This window comes from Ochotona curzoniae, unplaced genomic scaffold (genome assembly GCF_017591425.1).
Source record: "Ochotona curzoniae isolate NIBS_2020 unplaced genomic scaffold, NIBS_Ocur_1.0 contig_908, whole genome shotgun sequence".
NCBI lineage: Eukaryota > Metazoa > Chordata > Mammalia > Lagomorpha > Ochotonidae > Ochotona > Ochotona curzoniae.
The window spans coordinates 6,819,604-6,831,094 of NW_024466607.1; the positions used below are offsets into that span (position 1 = coordinate 6,819,604).

The following is an 11,491-nucleotide window of genomic DNA, read 5'->3' on the forward strand; positions in this document are numbered from 1 at the left end:
GAGGGATGGAGGAAGAGAGAGATCTTTTTTCTGCTGGTTCACTCCCCAAATGGTTGCAATGGCCAGGGCTGGGCTGAGTCAGAAACCTCATGCAGGCCTCCCGCATGGGTGCAAGAACTGAAGTGCTTGGGCCATCTTTCACTGCTTTCCCAGGTACATTATCAGGGAGCTAGATTAGAAGTGGAGCAGCCAAGACTCAAATGAGATAAACATCCATGTCACATGCCTCAATGCGCTATGCCACACTGCTGGCTTCTCAGATCACTTCAGACATAGAAGTCCTGCACTGGAAGGAGGGTTCATAATTGTGTTCAAAAGAACCCTGGAATAGGTGTCTGGCATAGCAGTTAAGCCACTCTTTATTATACCCTCATCCCGTGATGGAGTGGCAGGGTTCATATCCCAGCTCCATATCCAGTTCTAGCCTCTTGCTATGTGCACTCTGGGCAGTGGCAGCTGATAGCCCAGTACTAAGGTCTTTGTGACTAACGTGGGAGCCTTGGACTGAATTCCTGTCTCGGAGCTTTGGTCTGGCCCAGGCTTGGCTATTGTGGACATCTGGGGAGTGAACCAACAGTTGGAAGCTCTTTTTCTGTTTCTGACTTTCAGGTCAATAAATTAAAAACACATTTTTAAATGCAGTTATAAAAACAATTCTGAAGCACCACAGTCTTATGTGAAGAGGTGCTGTTGGGCAAAGAGAGTAGTTTGTTCAAGTTAATATAAATTTTAACTCAGGAGAAGCTTAATTCCTACAATGACCATTAAGAAATAGAGTATGGTGCAGCCTACCTCAGAGAAGTGCTTAAAACCAGCCCAAATTACCATCAACATAGACACTTTCAGAGTTGGGGAGAAAATGGGAGAAAAACATACTGGAGAAAGAAGCTGCTTAATCTGAACGTTGGCAAAGGGGTCAAACATCTGCCTACTCCTAACACTGAACAAGCACATTTACCAGGTGGTTACCTCAAAAGCAGTCTGAGGGCCCAGCATGATGGTTCAGTGGTTAAAGCCTTGCCTTGCATACACCAGGATCCCATACGGGTGCTGGTTCGATCCCAGCCTCTCCACTTCCCATCCAGCTCCCTGCTTGTAGCCTGGGAAAGCAGTAGAGCATGGTCCAAGGCCTTGGGACCCTGCACCCTCATGGGAGACTAGAAGAGGCTCTTGGTTTCAGATCAGCTCAGCTCTGGCTATTGTGGCTACTTGGGGAGTGAACCAGCATATGGAAGATCTTTCTGTTTCTCTTCTCTGTAAATATGCCTTTCCCATAAAAATAAAATAGATCTTTAAAAAAAGAAAGCAGCCTGAGATTATTAAGATAAATACCACAGTAGAACATTAATCCTAGACCAGGGTAATAAGTTTTCACTAAAACACTAAACTTTATGTGAAATTTTGATTTTCTAATTGTCTTAGACAATGATACGAATTCCAATGCCACGCAACCTACACCTGCAAGATACATCAACAAGTAGCTTACAGGTTCAGATGGTTTGAACCAAGGAACGATCATCTTCTCTCACTTAAGAACAGTTGGTCAACAAATTCTTTTTGATTAACACCATTCACCTTGGTTACGTGGGTTTTCATGAACTGCTTGATGTATAACCGACTTCACTTGACTGGCTTCAAAGGAAATCACACACAATGACTTAGCTACCAGATGTTGCATTAATTGTAAAGACAAGCACCTTCCTGTGTTCTAATTCCAAATTCTATTGCCTCATCTGTAGATCACCAGACAACTGAGCACTGCACAGCTGCTTTCAGAGGAAATAAATTATTCCACAAGCCCCGGGCAAATGTACAAGTAAAACACAGTAGGGTTCTCAAGGATGTGCAATTGAATGTACTCCTGTGGGAATTCCGCAAGCAAACTCAATGATTTACTGAGTCAATTCAAATGGGTATTATCAAAACATGCAAGGGCCTAGAGGAGAGCTTACAATGAAAATAAATAATTCAAAGCAATTTCTTCTAAAACATTCCCTTAGCTCCATAAAGCGTGGTCAGGTTTTCCACAAGGAATTTTTCTTCATTATTTGTTCCCAAGTTTATCATAGCTGTAGAATTTCTTGACAGTTTAAGGTACACCTGGGAAGAATTTCTTGGTCAACCCTTTAGTGCCATTGGGAAGATTATATGCAGCAGGGCCACAAGGAAAGTAAGGACATCTCCCGGTGCTGTGCTGTCCAGAAGCACAGCACCACAGACATGCGCCGCTGAGGTCAGCATGACAAAAGAAATGAAATCTCAATTTCATTCACTGAAATTCAAAAGTGGATATATAATTGAGTTATTAGAAAACATAAATATGTTTATGTTTGGAACAAAGTGGATAGAAATCTACTTTTTCAACAGTTTCATGTATCTGAGTACAGACCAAGTATTCCCCATGAAAAGCGATCATCCACACTGAGGCCATACGTGGATACGCAGTAAATTTTGAAGAATCAGTATGAGAAAGCAATGGAAAATATCCATTCATAATTTCTGTACAATGATTACACATTCAAGTTATTTTCGATATAGTACCTTAAATAAAACATATTCTAAAGTTAATTTTGCTTTTTAAATATAGTTCTTAGAGGACTGAAAAATGAAATGTCTATCTTAAATTTCTTGTGGACCACACAATTTGGAGTCTGGATCTAAAGCTGACGAAGTCTATTGCTGTCTGCTGGACACATTGGTATAGGCACGTGAGGACAGGAAAAGCTTGGTGATGATCAGTTGATTTTTTGTTTGTTTTAAAATGTCTTTATTTTCATCGGAAAGGCAGCTACGCAGAGAGAAAGATCTTCTGTCCGCTGGCTCACTCTCCAAGTGGCCCCAACAGCTGGAGCTAAGCTAAGCCCATCTGAAGCCAAGAGCTTCTTCTGGGTCTCCCACGCAGGTGCAGGGTCTCAAGGCTTTAGGCCATGCTCTAATGCCTTCCAAGGCCACAAGCAGGGAGCTGGATGGGAAGAGGAACAGCTGGGACTATGCCTACATGGGATCTTGCTGCATGCAAGGCGAAGATTTAGCCACTAGGCTATTGTGCCAGGCCCCATGATGATGAGTTATGCAGTAAATCCTTGTCTAAAAGCATTAAATTCCACAAAACCCTGAACTCCATTTATACTGTGAAGAAGACACTAGAAATAGATTTACAGTCTTTATAACCATAGAGAAAAATGTGCCTTTAGGAGTTGAATCCATTGTGACCAAGCGTTGAGGTACATGACTGCTTCACTGCTCACCCCAGGAGCTCTGGCAGCAAGTCACCTGCTGTGCTCTCTAGGGTCACCACTGGCTTCATATTCACGGGCTCTTGCCCATGCGTGGCTAGTCTGCCCTTTCCTTTTCTACTCCACAATCTGCTTCTCAAATCCTTCTGTCCTACCAGACAAATCTTTCCCCAATCCTTTCCCCACCTTCCTTCTTCGCTTTCCCCTTTCTAGTATTTCTCATAATTTTATCATGTACATTCTACTTTTTCCCTTTAGGTATTTCAGGTTTTCTTTTTGTTTCTTACACCTCTGTCACCGTTTGTTGTTGGTTTGAAGCTAACATTTAGCCCTAGATCCATTTCATCTTGATACTTACACATGATATGAGGTCAAACTTCAAGCACATTCTTTCCCATGCTTGTTCCTGAACTGATTGTTGAAAAGACTGTTGCTTTTTGGATGCTTTTGGTACCGCTGCCAAAAATGAACTTACCATAGATGGGTTTATTTCTGGACCCTTGACTGTATTCCATTGATGTATGCACCTATTTCCAAGCCAGACTACCTTCCTGGATTGCTGTAGCTTTGTGTTTTGAAACCATGAAATCTGAGTCTTCATTTTTGTATTTTTCAAGATTTTTGTAGTTTTCCAGGTTCTTTGTATTTCCACATAAACTTTCAGAATATATTGTAAATTTCTGCCAAAAAAAAAAAAAGCGGGTGGGGGGGGGCGGGGGACACAGCTGGGTTAGATACCGTTAATGTGTTTTATAGGACATGCATTTGCTGATTAGGTTGACAGAATAACTGCCCATAGGAGAGGCATTTTTTTCCTTTCTGTGTTTATTGGAGGTAAGTTTGTAACAATCCATGAGTTTTCCTAAGATTATTTGTTACCAGGGAAACAATATCAAGACCAAGGGTATATGAAAAATAGTGACTCTAGAGGTTAAATAGGTTCCTGATGCCACATGACTCTCCAGTGTGCCATCTGGAATGATAATGGGGGCACTCATATTCACATGGCTATGTGTGGGGATAGCACCAATGCCTTTACAGAGTCCCACAGGAGGGCAGACGCCTCTGCCACTCCTCTCCTTTCCACTTGTTCACTTTAAAAACTTGTGTTAGCAGGTGCTCACTTGGCACAATGGCCTACAGGCTGGCCAGATGATAGGGTGGTTCCTAGTAAGAGTGCTGTCCTTCTTGAGTCCTGCACATCCGCCTCTTCCTACTAAGAACTCTGTTCTAGTACACACAGTTCCAAGGCTGATCCTCCCTGATTTAGAGGGCTTAAAGTAAAGCTGACGTGGAGGATGGACAAGCTTGATAGCTCCCATGGTTAGGTAAGGAGCATCAGTCTTTGAGTCAAGCCTGGTAGTCTTGAATGCGACCCAGTCAATCAGCACATATTCACTGCATGCCCACTGTACATGGCAGCATGAACAATAGGATGGTAAGGCAATAAAAGTGAGTGAATATCTGCATTTTCTACTTTCTGGATTAGTGCTTCTCCTTGGTGTTCCTTATTCTTTCAAATATGATTGATATTCCATCCATGGCAGGGTCCTCCTGGACAGTAAATCACTGGGCTTCCCAGCCAGTGTACCCTCGTTTGGTATTGATGGACAGGCAGAAGCCCCTTTGAGACTTAAGAAACCCGCATGGCAGTATTTGTAACAAGAATGGGAAGGAATCCTAAACTACATCATGGGGGCTGATTACAAGATAAATTACAAGCTCCTCAATGTCAAATTTTACAGAGTGGATAATTTTCACATGTCCATTAGAATATATATGATACAGCTCAATTAGAAGGAAAGAAATAGCTGGTGGCCAAAGAGTTCCCAGGGGACCATTCGTGTGTGTGTGTGTGTGTGTCTGATGATAAGCCCAACCTCAAGTATGTGCCCTTTGGGGGAAGGACAAAGGCATAACTTGGTCCCTGCAGGCATCTCTTCTTTAGGAAAGGAAGGTGCCATCACCAGGGCAAACCAAGCCCTGTACTGCAGTGCCTGGCTTTGAATCCCAGGTCTGCTCTTGATTCCAGCTTTCTGCTATTGCAGATCTTGGGAGACAATAGTGATATCTGAGTGGTTCCACATGAGAAATCTAGCCTGAGTCCTCGTTCCTAGGTTTGGCCTGGACCAGCCCAGACACTGTAGGCATTTGAGGAGTGAGCCAGTGAACACGAACTGTGTCTATTTCTCTGTCTCTCAAATAACATCAGCAAGAAGCAAATAGTGGTTGCTAAGAAATGGCCTTACAAAGCTGCAAAACCACACGAGAGCATCCTGCATTTAAAATTCTCTCCCAAGTGCTTCTTGCAGAACAATGTGAAAGTCCATGGCCTTTCTATAATCACACATAGCTAGTGTGCAGATGTGGAGAACAATCAAATTCAAAACTGCCAAAATGTCAAAGGGCCCCTGGGACTCACTCCACTTGGACAAAAGACACCCTGTGCAGGTACCTGGCTCTGGAAAGATGTCCCACCGCAGAGCTTGCCTCCCTCTGCTTTCCTGCATTGGCTCTCCCACACTGAGACATTCCTTCTCCTGGACAATGATTTCTTTGCTCCTCGGGGCAGCATGGTGCAGTCAGTACAGCTCCTAGTTCAGGGACCAGTACCATCTCCATCTATTTTACCTGCAAATAAGACATCATTATAATAAAGTTTAAGCTATTTTTAAGTTAAAAAATTATTCCGTTTTTGAAAGGCAGATAAAGAGGGAGAGACAGAAAGGTTTTCCACTCCTGGGTCACTTCCCTAACAGCTGCAATGGCTGACGTGAGGCCAGACCATCCAGGAGCTAGGAACTCCACCCAGGTCTCCCATATGAGTTGGTAGGGGCCCAGGGACTCAAGACATTGTCTAATGCTTTCCAAGACACACTAACAGAGAGCTAGGTCAAAAGTGGTGGCCTAGCAGCTAAAATCTTCACCTTGCACGCATCAGGATCCCGTATGGGGTCTGGTTCTAATCCCAGCAGCCCTGCTTTCCATCCAGCTCCCTGCTTGTGGTCTGGGAAAGCAGTAGAGGGTGGCTGAAAGCCTTGGGACTCTGCACCCATGTGGGAGACCTGGAAGAGGCTCCGGGCTCCTGACTTCAGATTGGCACAGCTTGGCCATTGCAGACACTCGAGGAGTGAGTGAATCAATGAACAGAAGATCTTCCTCTCTGTCTCTCTTCCTCTCTGTATATCTGGCTTTCCCATAAAAATATAAAATAAATCTTTTTCAAAAAGTGGAACAGTCAGGTCTCAAACCAGTACTTGAATAGAGTGCCAATGTTGCAAACAAAAGTTTAATTCACTGTGCCACAACTGACCCCGAAGGCTATTTTTTAAAGCCTATCCTAAACATAAAATTAGTAATACTTATGAAGAGCTAACCATGTCTCAGTCAGTGGGTTATTTAAGTGGTTTGTGTACAATACTTCATTTAAATCTTGTAAAACTCTACAATTTAGCATTCCAATTTAATCTACATTTTACACATGAGGAAATGAAAATCAGAAATGTTACCACACAGAAACTATTAAGACTGAGCATGCCTTAAAGGTATACTGCTTACATACAGAAAAGAAAATGCTGATCTTTTTTGTATTTTTAAAAGATTTTTATTTATTTTTATTGGAAAGTCAGATATACAGAGAGGAGGAGAGGCACAGAAAAAGATCTTCCGTCCACTGATTCACTTCTCAAGTGGCCACAACGGCCAGAAATGAGCTGATCTGAAGCTAGGAGCCAGGAGCCAGGAGCTTGTTCTAGGTCTCCCACCAGGGTGCAGGGTCCCAAGGCTTTGAGCCATCCTTGACAGCTTTCCCAGGCTACAAGCAGGGAGCTGGATGGGAAGTGGGGCTGCAAGGATTAGCATCGGTGTACATATGGGATTCCTGAGCGCAGAACACTCCACATACTGGGCAGCTTTCAGATCACGGACCAGCTTTTCAGCAGTCACTGGAGTGATGGGCTTCTGTTTGGTCTTGGCAAGTTTCTCAATAGGAGAGGGGTCACTTTAGGCATCAGTTTGTGTCCCGACAAGCCAAGGAGTCTCAAATGAGGATAGAGAAACCACTGAAAAACAGACTAAAAATGCATCTGTTTGTGGATAACTCAGTGGCCATAATCCATCATAAACCTCTTGTCCTGCAGTATGAAAAAGTCCAGGAGTGTGAGGCTCTTCACCAATCATAACTGTGACTGCACAGCTGTCAGAAATAGTCGGTGTGTTCAGATGGGAATGTGTTGTGTAGGAAATCAGGAGATGTGTTTTACCAACAGCACCATTGCCCACAACAACGTGCTTAATTGTCTACACTGCTGAAATAGATTTATATCCACTTTCAATATCTCAAATTTGATGTTGACCTTGGCTTCTCCACGGGGGCATACAAACTTATTTCTGACATTTATACCAAAGACTAAGTTGCTAGCCTTATCACTGGTTATTATGTCAGCCTAATAAGGCAAAGCTATAGTAACCGTAACCATAGTATACTCCTGGCTCAAGACAAGGCATATAAAAGTGACACAGAGTTGAGAGTCCAGAAATAAGCCCATACATTTGTGGTCAGTTGATTTTTCACAGTGGCACCATGAATACCCAAGAGAGAAAAACACAGTCTCCAACAAATGGTTCAGAGAAAGCCATACAAAACAACACACTTAGATTTTGACCACATACCATATACAAAGCCATTTCAAAGTGGATCAAATGTAAATGTAAGAGCTAAGATTGCAAAGCCATTGGAAATAGCTTGTATGCCAAGTGGGGGCAGGGAAGACAGACAAGAAGAAAATCAACTATTTAAAGGAAAAAAATAGAATCGCCAAAAATGCTAAAAATATAAGTGAAAAAGAAAGAAAATATTAAAAAAAAATAGGGCCCGGTGTGGTGGCGCAGTGGTTAAAGGTCCTCGCCTTGCACACCTGGGATCCCATATGGGCGCCGATTCTAATCCCGGCGGCCCCACTTCCCTTCCAGCTCCCTGCCTGTGGCCTGGGAAAGCAGTCGAGGACGGCCCAAAGCTTTGGGACCCTGCACCCGCGTGGGAGACCCAGAAGAGGCTCCTGGCTTCGGATCGGCATAGCATCGGCCGTTGCGCTCACCTGAGGAGTGAATCACCGGATGGAAGATCTTCCTCTCTGTCTCTCCTCTCTGTATATCCGCCTTTCCAATAAAAAAAAATAAAAATAAATCTTAAAAAAAAAAAGGAATAGAACAATGAGATAAACAAGATGGAGAAATGGAGAGGATGTATTTGCCTGGTAGCACAAAAGGAGGGCTTGAGAAGCAGCTTGTAGACTTAACAGGAGAAGAGAAAGGAACCAGAGCCATGGACGCGGGGGCCAGTGGCCATGCAAGAGTCCAAAGTACAAGACTGCTCCCCAGAGCTCCTCAGGTACACGGTAAAGAGCTCATGCACATCAGCACCTGGACACGAGGGACTCTGAGTCATATCTTTCTGGGATTATAAAGACTGTGTGAACCTATTTCTGATGCCCACTTCACAGCATCAATTGAACTCAGGGTTTTGTAAACCCAGTTATATCTCATTCTGTCTTCATCACCAAGCCTTGTCTCCTTGGCCTGTTTTGACTCAGTGTGTCCAGCAGATGGCGATAGACTTTGAAGATTTCAGATCCAGGCTCTAAGAAATTTAAGTCACAAGTTGTTTATCCAATTTCCTAGCAAGTATATCTTTTAAAAGTAAAATTAATTTAAAAATAGGAGCATATTTTATCACATTTGTACACTAAAATATTTCAATAGGCAGAAATAATGAATCAAATTTTCAGTTTCTTTTTCATACTAAGTCTTCAAATTCCACTTAGGGTCTATCTGTATTTGAATGTTAACTTCATGAGGAGTACTTGATCTGCACATGGACGACATAAAACAGTTGAAAAAGGTAGATTTTTACCCAAGATGCTCCAAACGTATTTAAATATGATATGTAAAGATGCTTTCTAGCAACTGAATGGAGCATGCAGTTTTTGTTTTATTTTTTAAAGATTTTTTTTTAATTTCAAAGTCAGATATATAGAGAGAGGAGAGGCACACAGGAATATCTTATGTTCATTGATTCATTCCCCAAGTGGCTGCAACAGCCAGAGCTGAGCTGATCTGAAGCCAGGAGCCAGGAGCCAGGAGCTTCTTACGGGTCTCCCACGTGGGTGCAGGATCCCAAGGCTTTGGGCTGTCCTCAACTGCTTTCCCAGGCCAGAAACAGGGAGCTGGATGGAAAGTGAGGCTGCTGGGATTAGAACTGGTGCCCATATGGGATCCTGGCACATTTAAGGCGAGGACTTAAGCCGCTAGGCTACTGTGCCGGGCCTGAGTATGCAGTTTCAAACTTAAATGAATCAGATGAAGGTTTTAGCTTCTAAGGTGGCACCAGCATGTGGTGCTGCAGTGCTGGGAAGCAGAGCACACAGTTCACTTGCCTTGTGGTCCCACGGACAGAAATGCCTTCGAACAATTTGCCTTGACACACACGCTTTCCCTGCAATCTAGCCTTCTTGAGACAGGTGTTTCAACACAGTGCATCTGAATTGGCTCAGTAAGTAGGTTTGTTTGTGAAACTTCACAGAAACAGATTCAAGTCCATGTTTATCAGATTATTCCTGTGCTTAGCTATACATCTGCCCAGGACTTGTAGGACCACTCATTCCCTCTGAAAGTGGCTGTTAGTACACAAATGATTTTCTGTTGTCTGGTGATCTATGTATGAAACAGTAGAATTTCAAGTTTGAACAGAAAAGGCTACTGGTCTTTTATAAAGTTAAGATATCTAGTAGCCAGGCCATGTATGTGTCATTTCCTTTAAATCCAATGGTTGAGGGAAGCTGGTTCAGGAAAGCTTACATAACCCAGGTGAATGATGGTAACTGAGAATCATCTGTTCACTTAGTGTACTCAAGTTAGAGGAGATGTCCTCCCCAGGAGGACGGCCAGGTCGTCTCATCTGAACTTGTGCCTTGCAGGTGTAAGCTGTGGATGTGTGCCTTCTTGTTCTCTGCGTGGTGATGGAACTACTGTTATTGTCTAGGACAGTTAGAAAATCAAAATGTTCAAGAGAAGCTTAGTGTTTTAGTGAAAACTTACCACCCTGGCCTAGGACTGACGTTATGCTGTATAACATAAGCTCATAAGCTATGTTAACCCTAACCCTAATCCTTCTGTAACCCTGAGCTCATAAGCTCAGTGTGCTTTTGTATGTTGCCAACTGAATCTGTTAGGAGTAGGGAGAAGTGTGGCCATTGCCTACCTTCAGTTTAGGCATCTTCTTTCTCCAGTATGTTTCTTTCATGTTCTCCCCACCTCTGGAAGTTCTTGTGTTGGTGGTAACTCAGCCTGCTTTTTAGCATTTCCTCTAAGATGCGACACCTTCTCTTCTATTCGGTCATTTAGCTGAACTAAGCTTCCCTGACCTTGAACCTTCCCCATGCCTGGTCCCTCACTTCCCTCTGTACTTACACAATCAAATTTATTCATGGTTATTCAGCATTGTTTTTGCAGGAGAGAAAACACAAGGGTGGGCCCCTGATCATCTTCTTTCCAAAGTCATCATCTTGCTTTTCAAGAGAAAAAGCTTTCTATCTGATGTGTGCATAAGTGTTTGGGGAACGTCCGATCAGTGTGTATACATTTATTGATTTATAGTTCTTTTCACTAAACCTTTCCAGAATTGGCCTGCTCAGCTATTTTTGGTTACTGCCTAAGAGTTCAATAGGGTAGCTTACATGATTGTCAAAACACTTCCTCCACTGCTGCTGGTCCGCATTATGTCTCTGTTAGGAATAATGTGACCGTAAGTATCTCAGAGCATTGATCTTTACTTGAATGTTCATCTTTTTGAATCTGTGCTCTCAGGCAGCCTTTCCAGGAGCTAGGTGATCGGGGCAAAGTGATGGTCCTCTGGATGAATCTGGATGGGTCCTGTCATCCCACTGACCTGAGCAAACCTCCTTGGGGAAAGAGTCATGTGAACTCCAGGGCAGCAGTCTGCAGCCCTGCCTGGATTTGGAGCTAAGTTCCATACTCTGTGTGTTGGCCCCGCCTCTAATTACTCCAGGGGCCACATCTCTGAATCTGTTTATTTTTTTCTCTTCTGTGAGAATTTTAAGCAACTAACCAGATTCTGTTCACATCCTGGACAATCCACAGGAAAGCATCTATGAGCCTCCCAGTCCCAACAGCATGGATTTCGAGTACCCTGCCACCTGTCCTAGCTTTGAGCTGAGTTTGAGTTTCTTTGCAGCAGT

At 43.3% G+C, this 11,491-nt stretch overlaps 1 protein-coding gene across 1 annotated transcript in view; it reads right to left on the minus strand.

Moving 5' to 3' along the window:
• The window catches only part of LOC121165890 (uncharacterized protein C3orf20-like), a 32,560-nt gene extending 28,704 nt beyond the window's left edge, over positions 1-3,856 (minus strand). The window contains exon 1 of the mRNA XM_040994898.1: positions 3,712-3,856. The gene's annotated coding sequence lies outside the window, so the exon portion shown is untranslated. The remainder of the gene's footprint in view (positions 1-3,711) is intronic.
• Between the last annotated feature and the right edge of the window lie 7,635 nt (positions 3,857-11,491).